Here is an 11,681-nt window from a genome sequence, read left to right on the forward strand (position 1 = left end):
CATGTACTAAGTATGGTTGAGTTTGGAACTTGTTAGACATGTCAAAGAATTTGTAAAAGATCAATTTTTCCCTTGCCATCTTAATTCACTAAAATTGCATTTCAGGCCATAGATCATAATGAATATGATTATCTAGCTCTGAGGAAATATAAACATATGTATTATAGTTATGCTTAGACTCTAGGACTTAAAAACTCTAAGAAAACTCATTCTAAGTAAGAAGTATGGCCGTTTAATCTAAACTTGAGAAAACTGCTTGAAATTTTGGTGTTAGGTTGACCTTAAAACTTTAGGTAGGACTCAAAGTAATAGGTGCAAGTTCTAATCCATAATAATTTCATGTTTTTTTCAATATATAAGATATTATGGAAAATAATCAAAACCTCAAAATACCTTATTCATGCTTTTGAATAAATCTAGGAAGTTACTAAATTGACAGGACATAAAAGTGTCCTAGAACATTTTTATGTCCTTCTATCAAACTAGTGTTAAGTGAAGCTGAGATTGTGCCCTCAGGTCTAGGTGCACCCCTATCAGCTCCACAAGGTGAGAATTCATATAATGCTACCCAAGAGATGTGTAAGAAGACAAAGATCGTTGATCCTTTACTTTGTGAGCTACCTGTCAATTGGATTGAACTACCTCCCAATGATCCCAAAATTGAAAAAAGGCCACTTCATCTACGACGTATCAATGAAGTGCATGTTTCCAACCTCAAGAGAAAAGTGAAATCAAAACCTACAACCATGGTGCTACCACTACTTGTTTTGGTGGATAGGGATCAATGTCCTAAAAAGAACTCACGGATAAAGTCTCATTCTTACAAGTATTATGTTCTAGGTGGAACCCAAGAATTGCTTGCAAAAACAGAACTTTGTCTAGAATATGACCACATTGATAGTTATAAGACAGCAATTTGTTGGATTTATATGGGTTTGACTGACAAGTAGTGTACAATATTATTCATGGATCACAATGTCGACTCATATTATCGCTTATAGATGACTTTCATTCAAAAAATTAGATTCTTTCATAATGAATGGGACAAGCAACAAAGTGAAGGCTGGATTGCTGATGATAAATTTCGAGTCACACTTTGTGAGGGATGTGGTCTACAAGTACACAAGAATAATGCAACTGGTGTTCACCAAAAAGCCTAACATCAAGCATTATGATAATTATTTTCAATTGGCATTTCGTGATGGGGATGTCTGGAACCTGCAAGAAGAGATTCTTTATTTATGGGAGCAAGGAAAGTTGAAAGGGAAAAAGATGTTGAACGCTCCTTCTAGCTCTCGTGGGAAAGCCAAGGTAGATGGAGCCATAAAGCCTCTTCCTAAAGATATGAAGATAACTCCTTGAAGATCTTTGCAAGGAATTCGTGATACATCCCTAATAGTAAGAGTTCTAGCATGTGTAAAGGCTGGAAACATCTCCTTAGAGGAGATGGGAGAAGAATTTGAAAGGTATATTTTCTTACTTTGCTCATTCATTCAAATGTTATAATAATTGTTCTCACTCAAGAACTTGCTTTTAGCTTCTTAATAATCGTAGTTTTGTCTTTGTAGGCAAAAATTTTATATGCACATGCAAAGAATTATGATAGAAAAGTTGAGTTGTAGTGATTGGGATGAAGTTAGAGGAAATACCATCCTGATTCAAGCAACCCAAAGGAGCTTGAGAGATTCTTATTTCTTTTTGAAAAATGTCTAAGTAGATTCCATAATCCTACCTCCACGTTTGTAAGGTTCTTCTTCTAGTTTTCATCTTGAGGTCACATCTCAATCACATGAACACTCTTTCAATTCCAGAATCCACTTCTAGTCTCATCAAGATGGACTTTGTATTCTAGGTTTTAGCTTAAGGTCATATGTGAGATTCTAAGATCAATATTTCATTTTTAAGGCTTAACGAACACAATTCTTGTCAAATGTTATGATTTACATTTTAAAATGTGAACTCTTTGATACCATTTTAAGTTTCAAGTACCTTGGGTCTTACTTAATGTCTATGAAATGCAGAATCGAGACCCTCGTGTTAAGTTGACGGAAATTCCTCAACCCTTTGAATAGTTTTTGTCTCATTGTCGAATAGAGAGGAAAAGAAGAGAGCAAGAACAAACAATTCAAAATGTTCTTGGTTTACACATGAAGGATGAGTAGAGGAGATGGACACATTTGTGACAACTCGTCCTTATACTTTAGCAATCGCTGATGCTCCATACGGTTTCAAAGCTCCAAACTCAGTCAATGATGATGTGAAGTATGGAGTAAGTGCTTACAAAAGAGTCATTCAAACTTTTCAGAAAGTGACAACTTGTGATTCATGGGAACTCATATTTTTTCATGCTCATGATCAAATTACGGCTACTCAAAAAGCCTTCACAGAACTTAACATGGTGAATCAGATGATCATATGGTACTATTTCTACTTTTTCTCTTATTTAGCTCTTTCTTTTCTTTTGCTTACACTTTTGTGGCATTTTTTAATAGAATCTTACTTGCAGGACTAAACCCAACATCCATGGATACAAACTTGATCGACTTTCTTGGGCATGTGAGTTTGCAACGATTGGTTTTCACTCTCCATCCAGATTAAGATCTCAAGGGACATATAATTTTGCCACGAAACCAACTCATACAAATGTGTTTGAGAGACCAGGCATTTGCAAAAAGTTCAGGCATACGAGTGGTAATTTAGCAGGCATACACAACAAGACAAAGCACCCATAGACGCGTGCACAGACGCGTTTCATGAACTAAATAAAAAACTTACGGGCGCGTCTATTTGTGCATCAGGAGACCTGCGTCTATTAGCGCGTCTATATATCAGACTTACGCGTGTATAGACATGCTCATACACGCGTAAATAGACGCGCATATAAATGCTTTGATAGACGCACGTATAGACGCAAATGAACAGACAGACGCGAATATAAACGCGTTTGTAAACGCACTGATAGGCCTTTTTTTTTTTTAAATTTTACAGAATACTGTGTATGTTGTGTATGCTATATAGTTACAAGAATCCCATATCCACATTCTGTAATTCAATTCTTACAGCCAACCTCATTTTAATTACAATTCCAAATAAAATATTACAACTCCAAAACGCAATAAAATTGAAAGCTCAAAAAGTGCTTGTATATACATATAGCACAAAGCTAAGCCACGTCATGTGGCTCCAAGTACAAAAAATAAGGAAGCTAAGCCATGTCATGTGGCTTCAAGTACAAAAAATAAGAGGAGTCTATATACAAGAGGCACGAAGCCAAGCCAATGGCTTTAAGTACAAAAAAGAATAGTAGCACTACTTCTACGACTAATCCTCGCTGCCTTCCACGCTCCCTTCTGCGCTGCCTTCTGCGCTCCCTTCTGCACCTCCTTCCTCGTCTTCCTCGTCGTCTTGTGCAAGGGTGCCCTGTAAACAAGGGACAACATATATTAATGTATGAAAAATCAAATCTTTACTTATAATTTTGGCATTATTTAATTACTTTCAAATACCTGGGGGGCCTATCCAGTCGCTCGGGTATACTGCTCCTTAGTCATCAACCCGTCATCATAGAAGTGCCTCCATGTATCTCCTCTGCGATGGTGGCGGCGGTAGGCTGTCTCCACTGGAGTAGGGTATCTGCCCACGATCTCAAGCTGCATGACCGCGATACACTTTGTGGAGGGATTAGTACAAAGAAACAACCAACCTCCTAATAAACTACATAAGCAATATAATTTGAGATCGATACTTACAAATTGGGCCTCCCATGATTCAACACCCCCTGCTCCAAAATGCGCGCTCCCATACTCCTCCATCTGGATCCTCCGTGCCTCCACGTGCTACAGACTGGGCTCCTCCCTCGCTGACTTCATTGCCTTCTTCCACTCACGCTTCTGAGCGGTGTGGGGCGGGCCCCTTGGAGGTTGACCTGCCTCAAGTCTGGCAAGCTCCGCTAGTGCCTGCCTCTTAAGGGAAGATCTTTTATTGCTAAGTATCGTATAAATCTTTGACTTCCCCCATTTATCTGTGAACTGGCGATTGGGGGGGTTAGGATACCTAGAGCGAACAGTAGCAAGGGTCTCATCAGCCAACCTCTTTGGGTGGTCTTTATAGTGGATAAAGCAATCTCTGTAATTGTTAGCAATTACAGAGCGCATGAAGGCCATTACATCCTTCCCCCGCGCATCCATCAAGATGCCTCCTGTCTGGGTGATGTCATAATAAATCGTACCATCACCCAGAGACACGTCTAAATCATCGGAATCATCATCCTCGGCCTCACCACCACATGGCCCAAAGCACTGTGCCATGCATCTGCCACCGCTCTCCCTGCTACTACGCCTGCCACCCTGTCGTATCGAGCTCGTACGCTGGCCACTCGTGGCTGGGGACTGCGCGGGACTACGCTGACCACTCGTAGCTGGAGAACCGAGTCTCGATGGCTGGGGAGTACGTCGATGGCTCGCTGAGGCAGAAGGACCTCCTGAAGGCATGAGGGAAGGGGCATAAGACGAGATGGCAGAAGGGACATAAGACGGCATGGGGGAAGGGGCATAAGACGGTACGGGGGAAGGGGCATAAGACGGGGCATAAGACGGCTGTGCAGACTCCGCTGGGGTGATCTCAGGCGGTGTGGGGTGGCTCGGAGTCTGTAGTGCCGACTCCTGGGGAGTGTTAAGGGTACCCGTCACATGTACCCGTATAACTCCGCAGGACTAGGAGGGTGCCCTAAAATATTATATAAATCCTTCCATATCGATTCACGCGGATCAGGTGAGCTAGAAGCACTTCCTCCCCACATGTTAAACTGGAAAAAAATAAACAAATCTATTACTTTGGGAGCTGAGAAGAAAGGGGAAAAAAAAAAAAGAGGCTCTGTCAGAGCGCGTCTATAGACCCGTCTAATCTTCGCGTCTATAAACGCATCTAACAGAGCGTTTAACAGTTCAAGTAAAAGCGCGTCTACCACCGCGTCTAACAGTCTGTCAAAACAGCCGTCTAACAGTGCGTTAAAAAGCGCATCTAACAGCCTGTCCAAACATCCGTCTAACAGCGTGTCTAAAAGCGCATCTAACAATTCGTTTAAAACTTCGTTTAACAGATCGTTTGTTTGAGCGTCTATATACGCATCTGTGTGTGTCTGTAACAAGCCAGACGTGCATATAGACGTGCCTGTAGACGCGCATTTAGACGCGCCCTTAGACGCCTGTATACACGCGCTCCGACAGTCGAGAATACTCAAAAGTGAAAAAGGACGTTTCGCCCGACAAAAGAACGTGTCGCTCATACCTAGATGCTGCGTTTCGTGGATGTGAAAAAGTACAAAACTGTAGATGCGTCTATAGTCGCGTCTATTAGCGTGTCTACAGGCGCATTTAAATACACAGAGTAGACGGGCATTTAGACGCGCAAGTAGACGCGACATTAGACGCGACGATAGACGCGGCGATAAACGCGACACAGAGTTTTTAAGTTAAGCATTTGAAGAAGAGCAAATTTGGTGGGTTGTTTGTTTGTAGGATGTCTCCATCTTCAACAAGCAGCTCCAGTGAGGATGAATCCCTCCATATCCACCATCGCGAAATGTGGTTGGAGCAAAAAATCAAATGTCTGTGTGATCGATGTCGAGGAAACATGTATCGTGCACGCAGGATTATGCTCAATCATATCTCAAAGTATGGAGAATGGGATGTGACCGTAAACAGGGTAAGGATTTGTAAGTTAAGGTTGATTGAGATACCTATGGGTGTTCATATGTTTGAGTTATAATGATCCCGTTTTAATTTGATATAGGATGCAGTGCCACACCCGCACATGTTACCTTATGCCCGTCGTGAGGAGGCGAAGCGTCGGCGATATGAGGTGGGATCTTCAGGAGGGACCGTTACGGATGCATGGAGTGATGGTGATAGTAGCCCTCCACCATTACCTCATGAAGCCGTGGAGGAGGAGGTGTTTGATGATATGGTGCGGGCTTTATATGTCCATCAAGGGAGGGATAATAGCATGGAGCAGGATGATCTTTTTACCGCAGCATCGACTCCACTGTTTGAGGGGTGCACATTCTCTGTTCTACGTGCCTCCCTTGAGTTACTAAACTTGCAAACCATCTATGGATGGAGCAATGCAAGTTTGAATGCATTACTCAAGTAAGCTTTAATTTAAAGTCGATTTTGCAAACATGATGAATTATGCGCGTGGGTCAATTACTCGAATGCTTTTCCTCATTTATGGTCTTCATGTGCAGGCTATTGTGTAAAATGCTTCCAAGGGAGAATAAATTACCGACCTCAAGAGATATGGCAAGGCAACATGTGACCTCTCTTGGAGGATTAGATTACAAGCGCATCCATGCATGTGTCAACGATTGCGTTTTGTTTCGTGGACTACATAAGGATGCAAGAGAGTGTCCTACTTGTGGAGAGGCAAGATATAGAGCAGATCTCAAAACCTTGGACGTGCCTCGTAAGGTATTGCGACATTTTCCCATAATCCCTCGCATCCAACATATGTTCAAGTGCAAATCTATTGCAGAGCTCATGTCATGGCATTCCTCCCATCGATCAACCGATGGCAAGTGGAGAACTCCCGCGGACTCTCCTGCGTGGAAGCATATTGAAGACACATGGCCAAGCTTCAAGGAAGAACCTAGGAGCTTGAGACTTGGATTGGGTATGGATGGTGTGAACCCATTTGGTCTCAAAAGCACGTCTTACAGTGTATGGCCAGTGGTATTGGTGAATTACAATCTTCCACCCTCTATGGCTATTAAGAAAGGACATGTCATGCTGTCCCTTCTAATTCCAGGGAAACATAAAGTCAAAAACCCTGATGTTTATTTGGAGCCTTTGATTGATGAGCTAGAGATACTTTGGAGAGGTATCGAGGTGCATGATGTGAGCAGGCCTCCCTCGTCACGAGACTTCAACTGCAAAGCAGTCTTGATGTGGACGATGCATGACTTCCCAGGCTATGGCGAGTGTTCAGGTAAGCATTGCATTTTTTAATTATGAATAGGCAAGGACGTGGCACCCTAAACCCACCTTCCACTCTTAATTGCATCTATTGTTTCAGGTCTCACTACATCAGGTTACCATGCATGTCCTGTTTTGTGGTCCTTCGCTAGTTGCCTCACGGGCAGACGCATTGAATAAGGTCATCTATGAGAATCACCATCGATTTCTCCCACCTGATCATCCTAGATATGTTGCCCCTTGGAGTGAAGTCCTCCCACAATCACTCACCGCGGGAGATTGGATGAGAATTTGGGCGGTTCCACGACTCCTCCACCACTTGGCATGAGCCGGTAAGGATTTGTAACTATTGGCTAGAAGTAAAGATTGGCTATATTGGTTGAAAGTGAGGATTGCACGCTAACACTTTATTTTGTTTAGATACTCCATCTTTTATCGTTTACCATATTGGTCCCACCTCAAGATCAATCACCTGCTCGATCCCATGCATATCTTCAAGAATGTGGCATCTACCATTTGGGAGCATTTGAATGGGACACGAGATTCGGCAGGCATAAGGGAGGATCTACATACCACAGGGAGGATGCGTGAAGCTTGGCCTCAAGAGAGACCAAATGGGCGTGTTTTTTTACCTCGTGCACCATGGATGTTATCAAAGCTAGAGATGGCGACGGTGAAGCGCGCTATTACTACAATTCGTACTCCCATTGGATGCATGAGGTGTTTGAAGGGAGCCTTTACAAAGAGCAAGAAAAGAGGTGTAGAGCAATTATATGGCTTGAAATCTCATGATTGGCACAAGATGCTCCAAGTAAGTATTTTATATGCATAATATCTTTTTCCTTTCAAATTTGTGAGTGAATAGCTATAAGCAACTAATCAACCACCTCCTCGCGGGTTCAGTTCATACTACCTACTAGCATTTCACGTAGTGCATCAAAGGACGTGAAAGATTGTATTTACAAGATGGGCGAGCTTGTGAGGTATGTGAGCTCAAAGGAAATAGATCCCACCACGCTTGAGAATGCTCGAGTTATGTCAGTGGAGGCGGTTTGTTTAGTGGAGGAGACATTTCCACGTTCTATTCTCACAAGCCAACTACATCTCATAGTGCATTTGGTGGATGAGATTGCTATATGCGGTACTATACATGCACGATGGTTGTTCTTCCTTGAGCGCTTCATGAAGACCTTGAAGGGCTTCGTGAGACAAAATGCAAGACCCAAAGGTAGCATGGCCGAGGGTTGGTTGGTACAAGAGTCACTTGTATATATTTCTGAGTTTCTTGTTGATGTGGATAGCTCTCTCCCACGACTATGGAGAGATGATGAAGACCTAAGGATGACCTCTATTGTGCCTCAAGGAAGAGGATGCAACAAAGTAATAGACACGGAGTTGCGTAATAGTATCAACCTCTTTTGCGTGCTTAATAGTGATGTGATGAAAAGATGGGTGACAAGATACGAGGATGCAAAGGCAAGAAGACAAGAAGAAAGGGCCCTCTTTCGTACACACCACAGATCTCGTGTGCCATACCCTCAGCGTCTAAGAGCACTTCCAAAGGATATTCATGTGGATTGGCTACTTGATGAAATGGAGAAAGCAGAGAAAGACGAGGGGATGCATATCACAATGGAAGAATGGGAGTATGCTAGAGGATGCATGAGCAAGGTCGGTATATAGAATGTTATGCATAAGTTAGGAGGTTTTTATAATTTAGATTGCTTATTTAATTGATTTTTTCTTGGTGTAGTGCACTATGTTCAATGCTATATGGTGTGAGGGCAAGCATTTTCGAACACAACGGATTGATGATAAGAGAAACACACAAGATTGCAGCATCATTGCTAGCTTTGAGGGAGCCAATGGAGTCATGGATGATTATTGTGGCATAATCCAAGATATCATTATGTTTGACTTTCGACGCTTCTTTGTGTATGTTTTGGATGTAAAGTGGTTTAAGGACGTGGTGGAAAGAGGCCCTAATGCAACAATCAAACGCCATGCAAGTGGCTTTGTAACTATTGACTCCACAAAGTTTTGGCAAAGTAGGAAGGACACACTAATACTACCGCAACAATGTGAACAGGTACTGTGCACACACATAAAAATACTCGCTTTTAAATATTTGATGCAAGAAAAGTAACAGTGCAACCTAGGGAGATGGAGTGTTTCATCATGCACTTATGGCTGTCGTATATAGTCCATACTTGATGCAGATCAGTGGTTGGATCCACGACTTCAGATCAGTCCCTTCATCAACGTTCAGCACTGCATATGCCTCAGGGACATCTTATGATTTTTTAGGATTCTAAGCCTTTACACTGTTAGCTCCTTCTCAACAACAAGCCTATGATAGATGCTACATCCCATGCTGATGGATGTTTAGCCATCAGACAACCTCCAGCTCATTACAGTTGAGCATACAGATTTGATAGGTTGCCATACCTTGTCAGTTTTACGGGCCTCTTCATCAATAGAGCAACGTATCACACCTGCACCTTCGGCCCCAAATTCTCAGCCCTTGGATCACTCAATCTGCATCGACTATGCAGTCTTCTACGACCCTGCATCATTTGACAGAGATTATTATTCTACTGCAGCATACCTCGCACATTGCTGTCAGTTCTTTTGTGTTGGTGACACCCTTGTATGTCACAACCTACCAGATCACATCAACTAGCCTCACATCCGGATGCCTCTTCCACAGAGCCGATGCATAGTCCATAGTGACTCATGACATGTTCAGCTTTGACGTGTTTAGTACGCAACCATACACATAGTCCTTCACGTAGTCATCTTTTGATCGACTAGTTTTTGATCCAGGTGGACTTTCCCTTTTGCATATTTCCTTCCTCTTCCCTTTGGCCTATCTTCTGGGTTTTATTCCCAAAGGCAAAGGATGACCCACAACTTAAGAGGGGGAAATCTACGATATGTACAAGATCTTGTAAGTTGTACTCATTGTACATGCTTCTGCTATGTAGTCACTGTGCTCACATACGCATATACTACTCTAATTTCTTTTCAATTTTCTTTTCATTTTTGGATGCTATCACATGCACCAAACAAAATCCACAAAAAGGTCTTGTACATGCACCCTCTACTTACCCAGTCCAATTTAAGAGGGGGCGTTAAAGATAGTGTAAATTGCACTATCCATATAGGGCATAGGGGTAAACCCTAAGGGGTTCACATGTATATCTTCATGTTCATTGTTAATACACTTAGTGTACAGGTAGCTATATCATGTGCACTCCTCTCTCTCTCTCTCTCTCTCTCTCTCTCTCTCTCTCTCTCACTTTCGCTATCAAATATTTCATGGCGAAATGTGAGCAATATTTTGTTTTGATAGATCATTTCTTTTAGAATTAAAAAACATGTCTTTTTGATTCTTATTGATGAATGCATTATACATTACATAGACATGCATGAATTATTAAAAGATTTATAGAATATTAGATCTTATCATTGATCTTCACTTTTTCAAGTTTCTAATTTGAGTTGAATAGTGGACATTTTTCAATTCTGAATTTGTGATATGTACATTTTCTAAATCAATTCTAAAAATAAGCTTATTTTGCAAAAGTTATGAAAATAGTTATCTTTAAGGTTTCCAAAACGTTTTAAAATTGAACAATATTTAGGCCAAGTAAAGCAAGAAGATAGTCTGTTGCAAATGATGACTCATGGCTTGTTGTCATTTTTAATGACTCGCTGTTTTCGTTGTAGTAATTCTTTCATATTGGATTTCCTTTTAATTGAGTAGACTAGTCAATTGCATATAACACGAATGGAAATTGCTATTTATTGAATGCAAATGCAAATTTCTCTATGGTAATTGCCAACTACAAAGGGATGTATACCAAATTCAAATTGCTATGTGCAAACTGCAAATCTATATGAAACCCAAGGAAGGGCACATTCCTTGGTCTTATAATTTTGAGAGAGGAAGTGTGCCAACTCTCCCTGTGACACAGTTATGTGGTTATGTGCTAAATGCAAAGTACTATCAGCCAAATGCAAATTGCTATGTGCCAAATTCAAATTTCTATGTGCAATATTCAAATTGCTTTGTGTTAAATGCAAATTAAACTAAACCCAAGGAAGGGCACGCTCCTTGGTCTTATAATTTTTGGAGAGAAAATGTGCCAACTCTCCCCCCATACAAATGTGTGGTTATGTGCTAAATACAAAGTACTATAAGCCAAATGCAAAGTGCTATATGCCAAATTCAAATTGCTATGCGCAAATTTCACTTTGCTTTGTGCTAAATGCAAATTGAAATGAACCCTAAGAATGGGTGCACTCCTTGGTCTTATGTATTTTGGACAGGAAGTGTGCCAATTGCAAATATGTGGTTATGAGCTACTATGTGCATAATGCAAACTGCTCTGTACATAATGCAAAGTGTGATGTGCCATATTTGAATTGCTACATGCAAAATTCAATTTTCTAAAATCAAAATGTGTAGTTATATCCTAAAATTACGAAATTCCAATAAAACATCTTCTCCTTATTATCAGAAGCTATGTTCGCCCCAATGCATTGGGCATTTTAAATTGCATGTGAAAAGTTCGAGGACCTTAATCCATCGTCCGACATGAGATGTCATGTTTGCATCTTGGCCATAGGGCAAAAATTTCATTTCCCCTATCATGTTTAGTGCTGCATAGAGGAATAACTAGTTGTTTCCATGCAGGGTAAAAA

General features: G+C 41.3%; 1 pseudogene; it reads left to right on the top strand.

The window, feature by feature from the left end:
• Window positions 1-575: 575 nt before the first annotated feature.
• LOC147885965 (uncharacterized) lies at window positions 576-1,760 on the top strand (annotated as a pseudogene).
• Window positions 1,761-11,681: the final 9,921 nt, after the last annotated feature.

This window comes from Dipteris shenzhenensis, chromosome 25, assembly GCF_047967505.1.
Source record: "Dipteris shenzhenensis isolate YYH24624 ecotype China chromosome 25, Dip_SZ_1.0, whole genome shotgun sequence".
Classification (NCBI taxonomy): Eukaryota; Viridiplantae; Streptophyta; class Polypodiopsida; order Gleicheniales; family Dipteridaceae; genus Dipteris; species Dipteris shenzhenensis.